The 17886-nt window shown below is 36.5% G+C and overlaps 2 long non-coding RNA genes across 2 annotated transcripts; both read right to left on the reverse strand.

The window, feature by feature from the left end:
- Nucleotides 1-6067: 6067 nt before the first annotated feature.
- Nucleotides 6068-6397, reverse strand: LOC116788247. The gene is made up of 2 exons (XR_004357579.1): nucleotides 6316-6397; nucleotides 6068-6215 (listed from the first exon to the last, which is right to left on the reverse strand). It is a non-coding gene; the product is annotated as an uncharacterized LOC116788247 (long non-coding RNA).
- A 3386-nt stretch (nucleotides 6398-9783) lies between these two features.
- On the reverse strand, nucleotides 9784-17763 carry LOC116788241. Its single transcript, XR_004357578.1, has 3 exons — nucleotides 17452-17763; nucleotides 16448-16534; nucleotides 9784-12685 (listed from the first exon to the last, which is right to left on the reverse strand). It is a non-coding gene; the product is annotated as an uncharacterized LOC116788241 (long non-coding RNA).
- Nucleotides 17764-17886: the final 123 nt, after the last annotated feature.

The following is a 17886-nucleotide window of genomic DNA, read 5'->3' on the forward strand; positions in this document are numbered from 1 at the left end:
AGTCTGTTGCAATAAAGATTCAAAAATCTACCCAGCAGTGGCACCAACCAATCAAGTATGGAATGGCCGCCTAAGACCCAAATCATACATCAGGCATCTTGTGACAGAGCAAGAGGAAATGGCTTCAAACTGCAAAAGAGTAGGTTTAGATTAGATATTAGGAAGAAATTCTTTACTTTCAGGGTAGTGAAGCACTGGAACAGGTTGCCCAGGGAAGTTGCAGAAGCCTCATCACTGGAAGTGTTCGAGACGAGGTTGGATGGGGCTTTGAGCAACCTGGTCTAGTGAAAGGTGTCCCTGCCCATGGAAGGAGTGTAGGAACTGGATGATCATTAATGTTCCTTCTAACATAAACCATTTTATGATTCTATGATTTCAGCTCTTCAGTATGTGCATTAATCAGTCTCAATCACTCTCGGCTATCATTAATATTTTATTGTAGCTTCAATACTTAGCTGCTTGTAGCTTATTGTAGCTTAAATTTCTGGAATTAGTCAGCAAGTCAAACTCACATGGCTTCTGTTGGGGACAGATAGCAAGCATTGGAGAATATCCTATCAGAGAAAAAAATAAAGGGTTAGTATTGAAAGGCAACAAGAGAAAATAATGTCAGAAGTATGTTGGAGAATTATCAGGCTATGCATAAAATATAAATTGTATAAAGATTAAAATCGAGGGGAATGGTCTAATAAATATGGTTACAGTGAATAAAGATGTAGATAGATTTTAGAAAGAACCCACTAGAGTAGATACTTAACTTGCTGACTTCTAAAAGCATTGTTTAATGAACATTACTTGCCATTGCAAATTACACTGAGCATCAATCTGCATAGCTAGACCCTTTCATATGTGTATAAACGTGGTCTTTACATACAAAATTAATTATATTTTAGATATTTTAATTTGGAAAGGAATCAATGAAAGTCTCTTTGGGATACAATGTGTCTGAATTCTTATGAAATATGGATTAATGGGAGTAAAATATGGCTTCACAAATATCATGAATTGACATATTGCAGCATTTCTAATATTAATCTAATTTGGTAATTTAATCTTTTAAATATCAAGTAGGGGTTTTTTTAAGATTTGGAGTCCATCAATAATATTTATTTTACACAATAAGGAAAAACATAATTATTTATTACATTATTCATATTTTTTCAAAACCATTTCTTAACACATAGCAGGCTTGAAAACTTCACTGAGACTGATTACTGCAAATTCCATTGCTTATGCTTTGAAGTGAATTGGATTACTTTGGATTTACACTTTAAGGGCATAGAGTACACTAATAGGCTTTAGCTGCCCTAAGCAGCCTCACCCATCCACTCTTCCCATGGGCGTGGAGCTTTCATTGAAGCTCATGCCAGGACACATAGACCTGCCCTGAGCTACATTGCAGGTTTCCCTGAGGCCAGAGCTGCCACCTGCTGTGCTGGTTCCAGGGGTTCCTGGACAGACCTCGAACATATGCTGCAGTAGCTTTGTTTCCACTCCTGTCTCTTATCACTCCTGAGGGAATCCCAGTGATCACCCCAGACTTTTATCTCATCTGGGACTGCTGATGGACCTTGCCCCTGTCATGGCCCTGCCTTGATGCAGTAGGGCTGTACGTTTGTCAGAGAGGACACTGCCCTGCTCATGCCACAGCTGCTCTCAGCTCTCATACTCTTCAATGGACCACCTCATACTTTTCCACTGAACTATCCTCTTCTGGACTAGACCAGATCCCTTTAATCAAGGGCTCTTGCTGCTCCCTGGAGCAGGTGAATAAAATAACAAATTTTCCCTAATAAATCTACATACAATATTAGCAAATTGGACACAAATTTATGTTTGCTTGTATTTTGTGAATCCTATTTAATGTTTCTGAGTTTTCAGGCCAGAGAGGACTTCCACACATCACTCATAAAGAACTACGGATAAATTTTTCTACAATGTATTTCTTGCATAGTTCTGAATATTTTCTGATCTGCTATTATTTTGCTTATGTCATAAACAAGCCTAATATATTAATAAAAACTACCTTTCAACTATAATCCCTTTTCAGAGATTTAACTGCTATGTTGTAACTACAGTTCAAAATTTATTTTCAGATTGCATAATTTGCCAAGTATATTCTCAAAGCAACTGTTGATTTAGGCAAAAAATCAGAGTCAAAAGGACTGTGAAAGAAGACACATCCACAGCCAAAATCTAAAATTAGGCAAAGACAGATCATTCTTGGACTATTTGGTGCCTACCTTGGAGTTAACCTCTGGGGGTGGGGGAAGTGAGCAACATTAACGCCGTGGTGAAAATTTGGGCAGATATACTGTATCTTTTACATCCTCAGAGAAGAATGCAAGGTAATGCAATCTGGCAAGTGGATGCTTTGCCATAATGAAAAATCAATCAGTTTAAGTGTTCCACAGTATAAGTATCACCATAATGATATAAGGCATCATATACATGGCTTCTAAGAATGAGCAAGGTGAGTCATGAGATATGTGTCAGCTATGCACACAGTTCAATCTCTGAACTATTCCTGGAGTCAGACCAACTATAAAAAAACTCTACCTGCAGCTGTTGAAAGCAAGCAAGCATTTAGGTGGTCATAATTAACTGTGATCCAGCCCTAGATTAGATTAAAAAATGCCACTAAAATGGATTCCGCATATTAAGGAATCTATCTGCTCTTCTGACTGAGTTTGAATTGTGCTTGTCTTGTAAAGAATTCCATAAAATTCTATGGAAATATAGGATTAACTCTATGAATAAAATTTCCAGGATCCAAATTTACAGCAATATTTGCAAATGAGAATCATTTTATGATAAACAAATCATAGGCAAACATTCAATAAACTGGGGGAACTCATATCTTTGGGTTGTAATTATATGACAGACATCCTTTGGAATTTTAGTGGACCCAGGATTTCACCATTTTTCTTGCAAACTGTTTTCTGTACTACATGGTAATTTTGCCCTTGCTGCTTTAACATATACCTGGCAATTTCCAGACGAAAGATATTTTCTCCCAGTTCAGTTAAACAGTAGTAAGGTCTCATAGTTCCACTTCTTGATCTCATCCTATTACTTCCCTATTTCTTTCTTCTGTTGTTCCCATCATGATGTCCTCAGATAGTATAATTTTTCCTGCTTTCTCTTAGTGGCACTGATATCTCATCCTTACCACACCCAATTAATCTCCGCCTACATCTGAAAAAGATATTCCCCCATTCAGATTGACTCATCATTTTATATCACTCATTGCCTCTTTTCCTCTTTCTTTGTTTTTTTGGTATTTGTTCTTTTATTTTTCTCCTCTGCTCTTTCCTTATCATGGAGCAATATGAAAGTGGCCTTCAGGTGGATATCACAAACACAACCTACTTCTCTGAATAAGGAAGAGATTGCTTCTTTCATTCACAAAAGCAGAAATGTCTCCCAAAAATGGGGGAACAGGTAGAGACTGTAGCAGGAAATGGTGAAAGACAGTGATGTCTGAGACAGTTGACACTCTTCAGGAAATGATCAGACATTTTAAGCTCATGTTCTACCTCTCTGTTGCTTCTGTCTTATGACAGAAGACTTTAGTCTTTTGTTTTCCTTCCTATTTTCTCTACTATCCAACAAATAATTTTTGCACTATAGACAACTGATCAAGGTTTCAACAAATAAAAGATGTAGCATGAGGTGTAAACTTAGCTTTACCCACAATCTACTTCTAGGAAAGCAACACAGACTTTGTATAGTTGGAAAAATTTAGAAAATTTACAACTTACTATTAGCAAAACTCTTTCTGGAGCATTGCATTATATTATGCAGAAGTCATACTTGCAGTTAGATATTAAGTAAGATGATCAGAACCACCTGAATGTAGAGGAAGCCAAAGCTTCAAACTAGTTTACTGAACAATTACATAATTCACCAGCGTCCATATGGAGACAGCAATGAAAAAGTATAGCAACACAGCTGAAACAACCAACCAAACAAGAAAAACACAGCATTTTGTGTACTGATTACCTCATTAAAGAACTGTTCATTAAAGAATTTGTCATTTATCTTCATCTTAGTTGGTTTCACAGGTATGACAGATAAAGAGTAACCAGTTAGTTTCATTTCTTTTATCTTTATGTCACAAAAATCACAGAGCAAATTCATTTTCACCAACTTGGTGATGTGGTATACATGATTTTAGGACAGGACTTCTGAGGAGATTGTCTAAATGGAAAGGAGACTCAAAGATTCTTACCTTTCACATGCACTTGCCTGAGGGTTGTTCCCCACTCAGAACAGTTTGAAGTGTGAACAATTGCCAATTCTTTGAGTAAAATGAATGAATATGGTAAGAAGAGAACAGAAAAATGGGAACAAAATATCTTCCCCCTCATTTCAAGGAAATCATAAGTAAAAGACTTTGACTGGGGGACTACAGAAATACAAACTCTTGAGTTGCTTCAGTTTAATTCCAGAGAATAACTCAAAGGAGGAAAGGTGGTACTGAAGAATGACATCCTCACTCATTTTAAAAGGGGAGATCTGGTTCCTACAATACTTTTTGTTTGTTTTCCATTTATCTGCAGTTGATGAGGTTTCCAATTGCAATGTATTTGAATCGCCATGACTAGTTTTGGTTACATGTACAAGATTCATCTTCCCTAAACATTATGCAGCATCAAAAATAGCTAACTAACTACACAAGTACAGTCCTGCACTCTAATTCTGGTTCACTAGAATAATAATAGACAAACACAACCAGTAAATACAATGCTGAAGTGAATTAATTAAAAATAAAATAATATTTACAGAAATTCTTCCCTATATTCATCAGCTTATTTTAATGAAAATTACTTGCATAAGGAGTAGGTTACTCAACACAAGGTCATGCCTTTGTGTGCCTCGCTTCACTTGTTGTTCTAAACAGCACTGTGTCATTCATTCGTGGCTAGGCTTCGCGAACGAAGATTTGGGAAGGCACTATCCACTTTTGCTACAGGCACGCTGGTGGCTTATGAGGCCAATACGTGACAGACATATCCGACTGCAAAAGGCGCAGCAGAAAGACTCCTTAGATGGTGTAATCTGCAAGACACGGTACTTTCTGTGTTGCCTTTTTTCCTCGAGAGTGATCCTGCGTGTGTTCTCAAAGGAGACAGCTGCGTTATAGATGGCGTGTCTCCAGGCCTCCCGATTTGAGGCCAGAGTAGACCAGTTATGGTGATCAATATGGCCAAGGCTGAGATGTTGTTTCAGGGAGTCCTTGTATCTTTTCTTCGGGGCTCCTCTCATGCGGCAGCCAGTGGCAAGTTCACCATAGAGCAGGATCTTAGGGAGGCGGTGGTCCTTCATCCTTGAGACGTGCCCTGCCCAGCACAGCTGTGTTCTCAGTAACATGGCCTCAATACTTGTGACTGCTGCTTGTTCTAGTACAGATGTATTGGTCACATAATCTGACCAGTGGATGTTTAGGATTGTACGGAGGCAGCGTTGATGGAAGCGTTCTAGGAGACGCAGGTGGTGGCGGTAGATGACCCATGATTCGGACCCATATAAGAGAGTAGACAACACTATGGCTTTGTAAACACTGATCTTGGTGCTTTTCTTCAAGTGTTTATTACGCCATACTCTTTTGTGGAGTTTTCCAAAGGCACTATATGCCTTAGCTAACCTGTTGTCTATCTCTCCGTCGATCTTACCATCTGAGGAGATGAGGCTACCAAGGTAATTAAACTGTTGGACTGATTTGAGCTCTGATTGGCCAATGGTGATGCGGGGATGATGGGGGACTTCCTGAGGTGCAGGTTGATGGAGGACCTCTGTCTTCTTTAAGATGACTTCCAGCTCAAAGAGCTCAGCAGCATCTGCAAAGCAGGATACTTTTCTTTTTTATGCCATACTATCTATTGCTCTACTTATGTGAAAGGTTTCTAGCTATACAGACTATTTAGAAGGCCCTACATGCTCAGAGAGGCTGTTTCTTCTTCCCTGTCTTTGTTATCAAAACTGAGTCAATGGTCTTCCTGGCTGTAGATATTTAAGTTAAACAAGACCCACAGTTTAATACAGTAAAGAGCAAGCAGAAGAATGACATGGTGAGCAGTATCACTGCTCGACTTTAAATGATCTCTTTACAGTTGGTTTCACAACAGTGGTCTTCAATAATGTGGACCAAGGTTCAGAAGTGCTTCTGCTCTTGCATTTTTCCCTCTCCAAATGGCAAGTGGAATATATTCCTGGGGAATAAAAAAAAAACAAAACAAAAATGCTGGAAGAGGTTACCTACGTTCATGTACCAGAAACATTTTATCTTCCCTACTTATTTTATTCACCTACCAATACAGAGAAAATTATCTAGAAAATAAGCTCTTGTGGTCACTATTTTTAACAATTCAGAACCCTCAAGTTCATGTTTTGAAAAGGGCAGCAGGATGCCCTAAAAGATAACTACAGTCTGATTATTGGCATCTGCATAGCCTAAAAACTTTTCCCTTTTCCCATCTGTAAATGCAAGTTTAGAGACTGTACTGTAATTGTTACACAGACCTATGGTTTTCAGAAAATGAGATCACTTCCCAAGGCTGTACATGCTGTAATTACATCACAATCGTATTATTGTCATCATGTTCTCAGAATGGCAAGCTCATAGTATTCCAAGCAAGTACATTTTTAATCATTAAATGAAAAGCTTTTAGTTCCAAGAGCTACAGAAAAATGTATCATCTGTCAGCAAAAATGAAAGGAGAGAAAACTAGCATTTCAAGGAGTAGTCCCATTAGTCAGCACACTAATGCACTTCACAAAACCCCACAAAACTTCACATCTACGTACTGCAGAAATGCAGGCATTTCTCTGTCCTATTTTCATTCTGAAGGGCTGGAAGTAGTAAAAATTCTTGCCACAGGAAAAAAAACCCACCACAACAAAAGCTTCTATACATATTTAAATCCAGACCAAATATCAATTTGCTATTTTTCTAAGGTTGATTCCATCATTTACTAGTAATTCATTAAAAGGTAATTCAATGTGTCAGTCATTTGGTCAATCTACTCTGCTTTCAGGTAGGAGTAACTTGAATCATTCTTACTTTTTAGCTTTCAACTTTTTAACTTACTTTTTAACTTACTTTTTAACTTACTTTTGAACTATCTTGGTTTTAAATTAAGTCAAATTTATCCCACAGTGATGGTGGATAAATGTATTCTTTTTATAATACCTGCACATTTTCATAGAGATCATTACCATGTTCTCTGCACCATCCTTTCTAGAGTACATAAATCCAATTTTCAGTTGAAGACAAAAATTTTCTCATGTGTCTTTAAATCTCTGATCACTTTGTTGCTCTTTTCTGATTGTTTTCTCTGAGAGAATGGTGCCCAAACCTAATTTCTAGCTGAAGCCTTGCCAAGACTGAGGAAAGAAGTAAAAATATCACTCAGAGCTGTCAATTTTCCATGAACCATTCCCAGAACGCCACTTACGTTTCTTGGCAACATCTTATAAACCTTAATTCAGATTATGGCACGTCTGTACTTTTCTGTATTCTTTCTTGCATTGCTCTTCCTCCTCTTATAACTGCCCATATAACATCATTGCCAAGTGTGGTACTTGTATATGTCATCATTAAATTTAATCAGATTTGGGAACTTTTCTCTGACCTATGAGGATCTCCAGAATACTTGCAAATTCTACAAATATTGTGTCATTTTTCAGTTGCGTGGCTACGCCCTTTATTTCGTTTAAGTTATTAATGAAAATATGGAATAGACCTTCAGAGAAGCTGTTTCCCTGAATGGGTCAACAGGGACAGACATACACCATCTTTTCAGTTTGACACAAAACTATCGAACACTGAACTTTATCATCTTTTTTTCAACTTCTGGTAATTTAATCTAAACTGTGTAAAATTAACATGACAGTATACTGTTAGGGAGTTGGATTTCTAGAAACTTTACATTAAGAAAAAGTATTTTTTTAATCACCTAGTCATGCATTATACCACATTTTCAGACTTAAATCCCTGCTACCCTACATGAAAAAAATATATTAAACTGATTGGTGAATGTACCAAGTCAAATAGAAATATATTTTGTCATGGCAACAAAATGCTTTGGTGGGGAACAAAGCATTCAGCTAAAACCTACAATGCAATGTTATGTAAAATTTGGAACTGAACCATCAGATCTTGAAAACACGAATTGTGAACTGTTTTGATCCTGTGGGTCTGTAGGAAAATGGAGATCCTTAGGTGCCAGTTTGTTACCATGATGCCAAATGTCATTGTATGAAGTACTGTCAAATAACTTGAAATTCCTGTGGGTTGGAAAAGTAAGTGTCCAGTCATAATATTTTAAAGAAAAAAGTTAAGCATATGTGGTATGTCTTGGCAAACCATGTTAACTATATCATTATGATTTAAAAGGAAACAAGTTAGTAAAAATCCAAGGAACTGTATAGCACAATCACTTTTGAATACTAAAGTAATCTCATTAGACTGAAGACCTAAGTTCCATAGACTTTGCACTTACCTGAAATTCATATTATGAAAAATAAAACAATATTAATTTTCAAGGTTATTAGTGCTTCTCTTACCACATAGATGTATAAGCTGGTCTCTGATGCATTATCAAAGTATTTGGTTGTACCATGCTGCAGGAAATTATTTAGGCTAAATACAGATTTTATGAAACAGGTCCTTTGGCAGTAAAAATTAGTTCCATTGAAAACAATTAAAGTATCACTTTACAGCACGTCAAGCTGAATTCTCACCTGAATGCTGGAAATTATTCTGTCTGCTTTACACATTTTTTGGAGCTGAACTTTTAAGGAAATGATTTTTAATTCATCAGTTATTTGCAAAACACTTACTGGAACTTTCCAAGTTTTTTATGAGTCTGCATAGATTCATAAGTCATCTGACAATTACTTATGGTCCCTGAATATTTTCTATATTATCATGTACGTACAGATGTATTTGAATTCCTCATCTATTTTCTTCAGACTATTAATCATTTATGTGGTTTGTGGATATTTAGATTTTTAACCCTTAAATTTTAGTGTTCCAATGATAAGCTTTTCTCAGAATTACATTATATAAGGAAGAAAAACAACTACGAAGCTTAGAGTTCACAGAAGTATAGAATGGTTTGTGTTGGAAGGGCCCTTAAAGATCCTTTAGTTCCACCCCCATGCCATGGACAGGGAACCTTCCACTAGACCAGGTTGTTCAAAGCCCCATCCAACGTCGTCTGGAACACTTCTAGGGATGAGGCACCAATAGCTTCTCTGGGCAACCTGTTCCAGTGCCTCACTACTCTCACAGTAAAGAATTTCTTCCTAATATCTAACCTAAACCTACTCTCTTTCAATTTAAAACCATCCCCCCTTGTTCTATCACTACATGCCCTTGTAAGAAAGTCTCTCTCCACCTATCTGGTAGATAGACAGTTACACACTACAACTGTATGTAGGTTAACATCACATAGATAAAAAAAATGAAGCACAAACAGCATAAAAATAGCAAAATTACAACTAAATTTGAGCTCCAGTCTCAAAGTTTTAATGATAATTAAAGACTAGACTAGTTCACTTATTTCGTTAATAAAAAATGGTAAACTTACAGATTTGATGTTCCAGACAAGGTAGAGTTGGTAAAATGGAACTTGGCTCAAAGAATAACATTTCTTTTATTTAAATCTAATCTCCATTGTCTCAGTTAGTCCATATGTACATATAGATAGATAGATAGATAGACAGATAAATAGATATAGATATACAGATATATAAAGATGTTCTTACTAGCATACCACGCATATGTTTCACACTCATTTTTTTTCAACACTAACCATGGATGAACATTATATGTTTGAAGAGTACCTCTATGAGTTTGGGAAAACAAGAAGTTTCTGTCCCAGAACTCCACCTCTTACTCTACTTTCTGGTAGTTCTCTGGATATTTGTAATTAAAAACAATTATATATATAAGTAAGTCTCTTTCTAATTCTCCTATTTTTACTTTGTTTCATTTTTATTTCATGCTTTCCAAGACAGAGTAATGAAATAGATGAAATGTAAGCCTAGTGTTTGCCAATATGCCTGTGGGATAGGTTTGTCCAGTTCCCATAAAAAAATTAATGAGAACTAGGTGTTCAAATCTGTTAGGTTCCCTAGAAATTTAAACCTGAAAGTAGGAGTACTATTTGGAAGGCTCTCTCAAGCTAAAGGTTTAAGCATAATTCTTCTTCAGTTATGCATGAGCAAGAACACATGCATAGGATTTTTACTGGAAGATTCCTTAATGATGCAGAAATACTGTATAGCCAGTTCTTTCAGTTTTATGGAGTGTCTCTCAATGCAGAAGTTAGAAGAAAATAAAATTGTGAAGACCAGAAAATTCCAGGCAGAGGAAAGATATAAAAACTTGTATGTCTTAGATTAAGGAAGATTTTATATACATATACATATAAATAGTGGCTGTCTTAGAGAAAAATAATATAAAACATTACAAAGACCGGGGCTGTGTTTGTGCTCACACACTGTATAGAGCAGAACTGGTGTGAAAGGGGGTGTGGGCAGGTGGAGTGTGTTGCAAAAATCTTCAGTAGTTTCTGTGTGACTTTTCTGTGCCTGAGCTGTACAGGTCACATCAAACTGAACCAGTAAGACTTCATAAAACTCTACACCATAATCTAAATACTTTGTATACGCTCCTCCCAGAATACAGATATAAAACTGGACTGCTTTTCTAACTTTCTTGCCAGTGTCACTGTCACTATGTATAGCCATGTATAAAGAGACTTTTCAAAGTTAATAACCTTCAGTTGTGCCTCACCATTTTATAGGATCATAGAATATCCTGGGTTGGAAGTGACCTTAAAGATCATCTAGTTTCCATATTTGTGCTTTACCTGTGTGCACTAGAAATACAATTAATTTAAATCTATTTTAGTAGCTCTACACACAGCTACAATACCATCACATACACAATACCTAACAGACAGGTTTGAAATGTAACTCTTTGCATGAGGTCATCCCCACCAGAAATGCTTTAATATTGTGGTAGATCATCAGATTATAACAACAATCTTCCCAGCAATCACAACTACACCAGCACTTTCATCTTTTGCCACAGATTTTATGCTAATTATTTAAATTTCTGTTGCTAAGGTCATGACTACACTGGAATAGCAAATAGCCAGAGTGGCCATGAAATTTGACTGATGAAAAAAGTTAACAGGTTAAAATTTGTTTTAAGCTCAATTACTTTAAAATCATTCCCTATCCTCTCCTTCCAGAACAATATAAATTAAAAACCACCTGTAAGAGTAAGAAGAGAGTGTTCACATTGCTCTAATCGGGAAGTAAACTATGTTAAAAACAGAGGAACCGAACATTCTTTAGTTAGAGGAGTCTGGGTAGAGGAAAACTGAGTCAGGTCCAAAGTGACATTTCCCAAAGATATGTAAAATCATCTATATGGTGCAACAAGATCCTGTGAGAGTGCAATGCATTTTCAGATAGCGTAGCCCTATTCTGAATTTATTTTCTGAATCTTTTCTTCCATTCACCTTTCCAGCCTTTTTCACCTTGGGATATGTGGGACTATAAAAACTCACCCACACTCTAATATTCTTGCATTTAAAAGCTACATTTGTAAAACTATTAAATGTTGTTTATTAGGCCATCAGCATTCAAGATAAAAAGTTGAAATTGCTAATGGAACCTTAATCCTAGTCTCATAAGAATGTGCATTGTTTTATAGTCCTCTTTGACCTTACCACTACTTCCCAAATGACAAAAAACTTAACCAAATATAGCAAAATGATGCTAAAATAATCCTAACATGGAAGGTTATCAAAAAAAGGGGAAAACAAACAGGCTGTAGTTGGAGGAATACAGACACAGAGAAACTGAAACACTTTTGTGTGTGATTTTTCCTCTCTCAATTGAATAACTGTTTCTATTGGATAGGTATCTGTCACTTTGGGTTCATTTATATTGCACGGTGGAGTAATATAAAAGCTTAACCTTAAGAAATCTCTTCTTTCTTGCAGGCTGCCCTCTTCAGATCTGTTTTCAAGTATGCCCTTTTAAAACGCATTTTCTGTTGTTAACTCTGCTCTCTCTTTACAAGTAGTGTGCATTTTTTCTTCTCTAAACCCTTCTCTCAGCCCTTCTTGATCAAAAATCTCATATATGTATGGTATAAAGTAGAATGATCTTAAGAAATCATATGTGTCCAATGGTTTTGAGAGGAGTAACTCTAGTTCTTGGGCTACCAAAGGAACAGAACTGCTTTTTAGAACCTAAACTTTAATTCATGCAGAAATAAAAAAGTAATTATGCTGTCATAGTAAAGATATCTTTGAATGTATATGTCAAATATAATAATTGTTTTCTTTCCTGAGACTGCAGAAAAATAACTTTAAGAGGTGCAGCGATTTCCTTAGTGACACCAGTAATTAACTCTGAAACTCACCAATTATATTTACATGTTTACACTCCTAGTTATTTTAATGCTACTCATTTTCCTAGACGCATCCAATCATCTATGAAATTCCAGTCTTGGTTTTACTCTTGCCCAGCACAATGCTTTTTCTCCCAAACTCCAATTGCCAAGACTTATCTTCCCCCAGGTAACACTTCCAATGTTCATTTGTGCTGTAAACATATAGGAAGAAAATGTACTTCAATGGTCTGTTGAAAGCTGAAAAGAGACAAAATAAAATTAATTTTTGTGGATAATGAAAAAGTGACACAGGTTCTAAGTACCGTTAATTTGGAGAGGTTAATTAATAGAGAAATTTAAAAAAGACCTATTTTGACCATCTTGATGTGGAATTTCCAGCCAGGTTTGAGCAACACAAAGCTGGGGATAATTACCTTCCATTTAAGATTCTAATTGATATAGAGCTATGAAGTTCTTTGCATTTTTGTTATAAAAACCACCTAGTAGATCTTTATAAACCTTCATAAGCTAGTATTTATGACAGACACCTGTTTGTATCTTTCTTAATATATTTAAGAGCACTTGGTTACTTTTTGAGCCAGTGTAATCTCTCAGAACTCCTCGTGTCTTCCTCCTCAAATCTGTCAGAATCATCTGACACTGCTCTGTGTTATTTTTTCTGTTTCATGTATTGTGTTTTCTCCTAGCTGCTAACAATATCAGTCTTAAATGCAGGGCAGCTTGTAAAAATGAAGGAGATAATATTCAACACAAATGGTTAAGCTCTCACAACAATCACCGGACTGCCGTTCTGACACCACTGTAAACTCAGTGAATAATCACCAGACAGTCCAAAGGACAGCTGGACTCCTCATAAGCCTTTGCCTGTAAAGAATCCTCTAGTTTGAGATATATATGTTGGGAAATTGCTGATGGACGTGATATTTAAATGGACCTTTCTTGTCCTCCAAGAAAGTCAGAAATCAGAAAGCATGGAGAGAACGCACTGAGAGTGGGAAAGAAAAAAGCAGCATGGAAATTGTCATAAAGTAGAGAAAATACAGTTTTGTGTGAACAGTTACACAGATTAAATAAGCAAGGACTTGACTGCTTCACTGCATCTTTTTTAATCTCTTCTTCATTAACCCAATAATAACTCATATTCCTAAAAGTGTTATTATCAAGCAAGAAAAAATATTTTTTTTGTTATTACTGTATACTTCTTGATGTTTTTCTTCAAGGGGCCATTTCTCTTTCTTACTCTATGTTCTTTCAGTTTAAAATGTATTTATCTCAGTCTTCAGCTACAGAATTATATGTTCTGTACCTATTTCTCTTGACCACTTCTCCTGCCTCCATGAGAGTAGGAGATACCTGCTGTACTTGATGAAATGGGTGTTGTCACTACAGAGACAAAAATAACCAAAAGCCTGACAAATGCCTCATGGAAGAGATTTTACCCTCAAAATAACTCCCTGGGACAGAGAAATAATCTTGCAGACTAGGAAATGATGCTTGGGTTAGACTACCTTGATTTGTAACTCCCTGAACAAGCAACAGAGTAACCTAACCTGAGTTGTCTCTGCTTCTTGTAGAGAGTTGGACATGATGACTTAAAGAAGTCTCATTGAATCTAAATTATTCTATGATATTATGACTCTATGAATTAGAAATTTAATTAAGAACTTCCTTAAAAAAAAAAAATACACTTTCTTCCTCTCTGAATTCACTGGTTCTTCATCAAAAATGGCAGCCAAACATGAACCAAAATATTCTGAAATATTACTGATTTTTATGACTCTAGCATTTTCCTTGTGATCCTTCAACCACTATGTGTGAGGTTGTACACTGTCATTTCTCGTTATCTTTACTTACATTCTTCATAAAGCCATTGTTGCAGCTGTAAGACAACACAGTAAAGTGCACTGACAGTATAAGTCAGTTCTGTTTCCTGACAGGATAACCTTATACCTACAGTGAACCTGGGGTAAACAGATACCTGAACACAGGCAATAATGAGCGTGATCCCGACAGGAGTATATATTTAATGTAATAATCCCTCCTACACTGTTAAACTTGTTCTTTGCCTTCTATCCTATAGGACCTTTCAAACAGCCAAAAAGAATTCATATGGACACATCTATGAAAGTCTCATTCCATGAGTAAAAGGCAAGGTGTTTTTCAAACCAAAACTGAATATAATGGAGATATTTGATATCTACCTTCAATCTCTGCAGTTTGTTATATCTTGTAACAAAGCTTTCTTCTTCAAAAATTCTAGCTGATACTATCAGCAGATAAGCAACACAAAATGCAGAAAGGAAAACATGTAATATTTTGATTTTTTTAATCACATGAATTTCTATTAATAATTGATATAGAAAACAGTGGAAGATGTTTGCCCCATGTTCAAAGCTGGACATGGGAATGTATCATGTTTATGTCTGATTCTGGTATTCATCCGTTGCAAACCTGTGACTATAGTCATACATAAAGATATATTCTAGAGCCTAAGAAACTCAGATGGTAAACATGCTGCCTGGGAGTACAGGAGAGAGATCTCTTCATGCCTTTTTAAAAGGCTAGAAGTTTTACAACTGAGACTTTCAATTTCAGTTTTTCAGTGTTTCTTCCCTACAAACCTGCTCACTGCTTGTTAAATGCTGTTGGTAACTGCCATAGGCAAGAATATAAAAATCATATTGGTATTTGATAAAGATAAAAATCTGCAAAAGCCTTATAAAGTATATGACTTGAATCATTTAAGCACTTCAACAAACAGTTCCAATTTCTTTCCAATTTCATTTTTCTCCTTCCTTCCTTCTTTACTTGTTTACTTACCCTTTCATCTTTGCTGCTTGTTCTGTCTTTTCTTTAATCTCTATCATAATCTCATACACACATAAGTACAAACAGTGCTCTGTATTGAGATTTAAATTCTTTTCTATTTTCTTTTACCTTCCTACATGTCCCATGAGGCTCTGACCCTTTTCTTGCATGTTTCTGCCCACAGCTTACTCATAAATATTCAAAGCCCTTTCCCATCATTGTTGGCATTTTTTTACTCACACAAGCATTCCTGACTGATATTTTTCATTTCAAAGATCTTCTCTGTCCTTCATATGCCTTGTCTCTTCCGTTGGCGCTCATATTCACACATTGCTACTCTCTTTCCTTACCAATCTCTTTCTTTACCTCTGTGATCTCTTTTTCTTTTCCTCAAACACCCTTAAGAAATATTCAGGTGCCTTCGCTGTCCACTATTCTATTCATACCATTGCTTTTCTTCTTTCCTCTTCAAATGTATACAGTGTAAAGGAAGGAGGTAGCTGTATTTACGGCCCTGTGCTTTTCATAATAAATAGCCACAGCAGTCCTGGCAGGGCAGACAAATGAAATTCCAGTTACAGTAACTTATTTATTTCCATTTCCGTTTCGATTTCTGGGTATTACACTGATGGCAGACTCTACAAAATAGACCAGGAAAAATAGAGCTAATGCTCACTAAGGGCACAAACAAGAAAAAGGGACAGTATAAAATTAACGAGTTAATGTTTCTTTTATACCAGTTACAGCAATTAATTCACAGAGTAATAAGAGGGAAAAAATTACTGAACTATTTTTGCTAGAAGTAAAAAAGTTTACTAGATTTCATGATACAATCCACTGCCCTAAGAATAGACAAAGGTTAACTACAATGATCTTGCCTATCAAACCTATGTATGGAAGAGATTCCACACTTCCTCTAGGTGTCTTGTTGCAAATGCTAAATTTGGAACATTAGTTTTCCAGTATGTATAAATATACATATTCCAATACATAAACCTTAATGTTTTAGAAAGTTTTGTCTAATATTGAATCTGAACTTTATGAACAATTTAGATGATTTATTTTTTCTTTTTTTTTCCCAGAAAGAATAAAATATTTCTGTCCGTTTCACAGCAACACTTACCATATAAAGAGACCATTTACCTTCTATCTTCTCGGACTAAATGGAATTCTTTCAACTTTTACACATACCTCTTACTTTATATTTTAATATTTTGTTATTTTCCTCTGGACTGTCCTCTGTTTGAAAGGTCCAAAGATAGCTGGCTTTGTCAATCCCTAGCAGAAAAATAATTAGTCCTGTCAGATGTACTGCACACCTATTAATACACTCCACAAATGAGGCTGTCTTGTCTTTTTTCTTTAACAGTAGAACGTTGCTGACTCATATTTACTTTATAGTCCATTACAGCCCCCAGATTCTTTTCTGAAGTGCTGTTGTTTTACTGGTATTCTTTTGATTTTACATTTGAGTTTTCTTCCCAAATGTAATTTGCATTTGTCAATATTAATTTTCCTTCTGATGGTTCCAAGACATTTCTTTAATTTGTGCTTAATTATTAATTTCTTTAATTTGACTTCTGATATTGGCCACCAAAGTGCAAACAGGTCATTTTAGCTCACTGACAGCTCTATATTTCATAATTTCATAACTCACATCACTAACAATCTGAAGAACAGAAAATGCCTTTAGATCAAGCAGTTAACATGGAAAAAAAGTACATTTCATAAGGAATTTTGCTTAAACACTTTTCCGTTTGGTTAGGCAGATCATGACTTCTTCAGATAACTAACTGCCTTACTCTTAAGATATCAAATGATGGAGAACGCAACACATTCCCACATCCTGCTACTAGGTGTTGTCAGAATTGCATACATCTAGTCTGCATGTCTTTTAGTTCCGACCATTGACGTCAACTATCAAAGTAAGGAAATTTCATCTGTCAGGTATGCCTCTTTCCTTCCAGGTTTTGCCACATCACGATTAAGCATCTTCACATCATTTTTGATAACCGAACAAGTAAAAAAAAATAAAACAAATTTTTTAAAATGCCTTTTTTTTTTTTTTTTTTTTTTTAATCCGCAGGCTTGGGGTTGGGTTGGTTTTTTATTTTTTTTATTATTTTTCCCCCCTTTTTTTCCCCAAAATACATTACTGCAGTATCTTGTTCCACTAATTTTACGGATCATCCCACCTTCCTTTCACTGGATGACATATCAAGGGGCTGCATAAAATGGCCTATTCACTATAAGAGCACCGCAAGAGTAGTTTATCTGCCGTAACCACAAGGCATTTTGAACGCGACAATATCCAGCCTGAAGTTTGTCTGTGCTATAGTATTTCACACGTTGTTTTCCCTCACGTGTATGAGCACATATTTGGACGCGCTACACCGATTTCCAACCAGCCCACGGAGCGGTCAGGGCAGCGCGGCACTCCGGGGAACACGCACCGCGCGGCCGCGCCCGGTGGGAGCCGCGGGCGGCTCGGGGCGTTCGCTTCGCCCGGGCGCCTCCCCGTGAGGAGGGCTGGGAGGCTCCGACACTTTGTGCGGCTGCCGGGGGACGTGCCTGTGGGGAAAGGCCGCGCGGTGCTCCCGGGCGGCCGCTCTCCCGCGGCCGCTCCCACA

This window comes from Chiroxiphia lanceolata, chromosome 1 (genome assembly GCF_009829145.1).
Source record: "Chiroxiphia lanceolata isolate bChiLan1 chromosome 1, bChiLan1.pri, whole genome shotgun sequence".
NCBI lineage: Eukaryota > Metazoa > Chordata > Aves > Passeriformes > Pipridae > Chiroxiphia > Chiroxiphia lanceolata.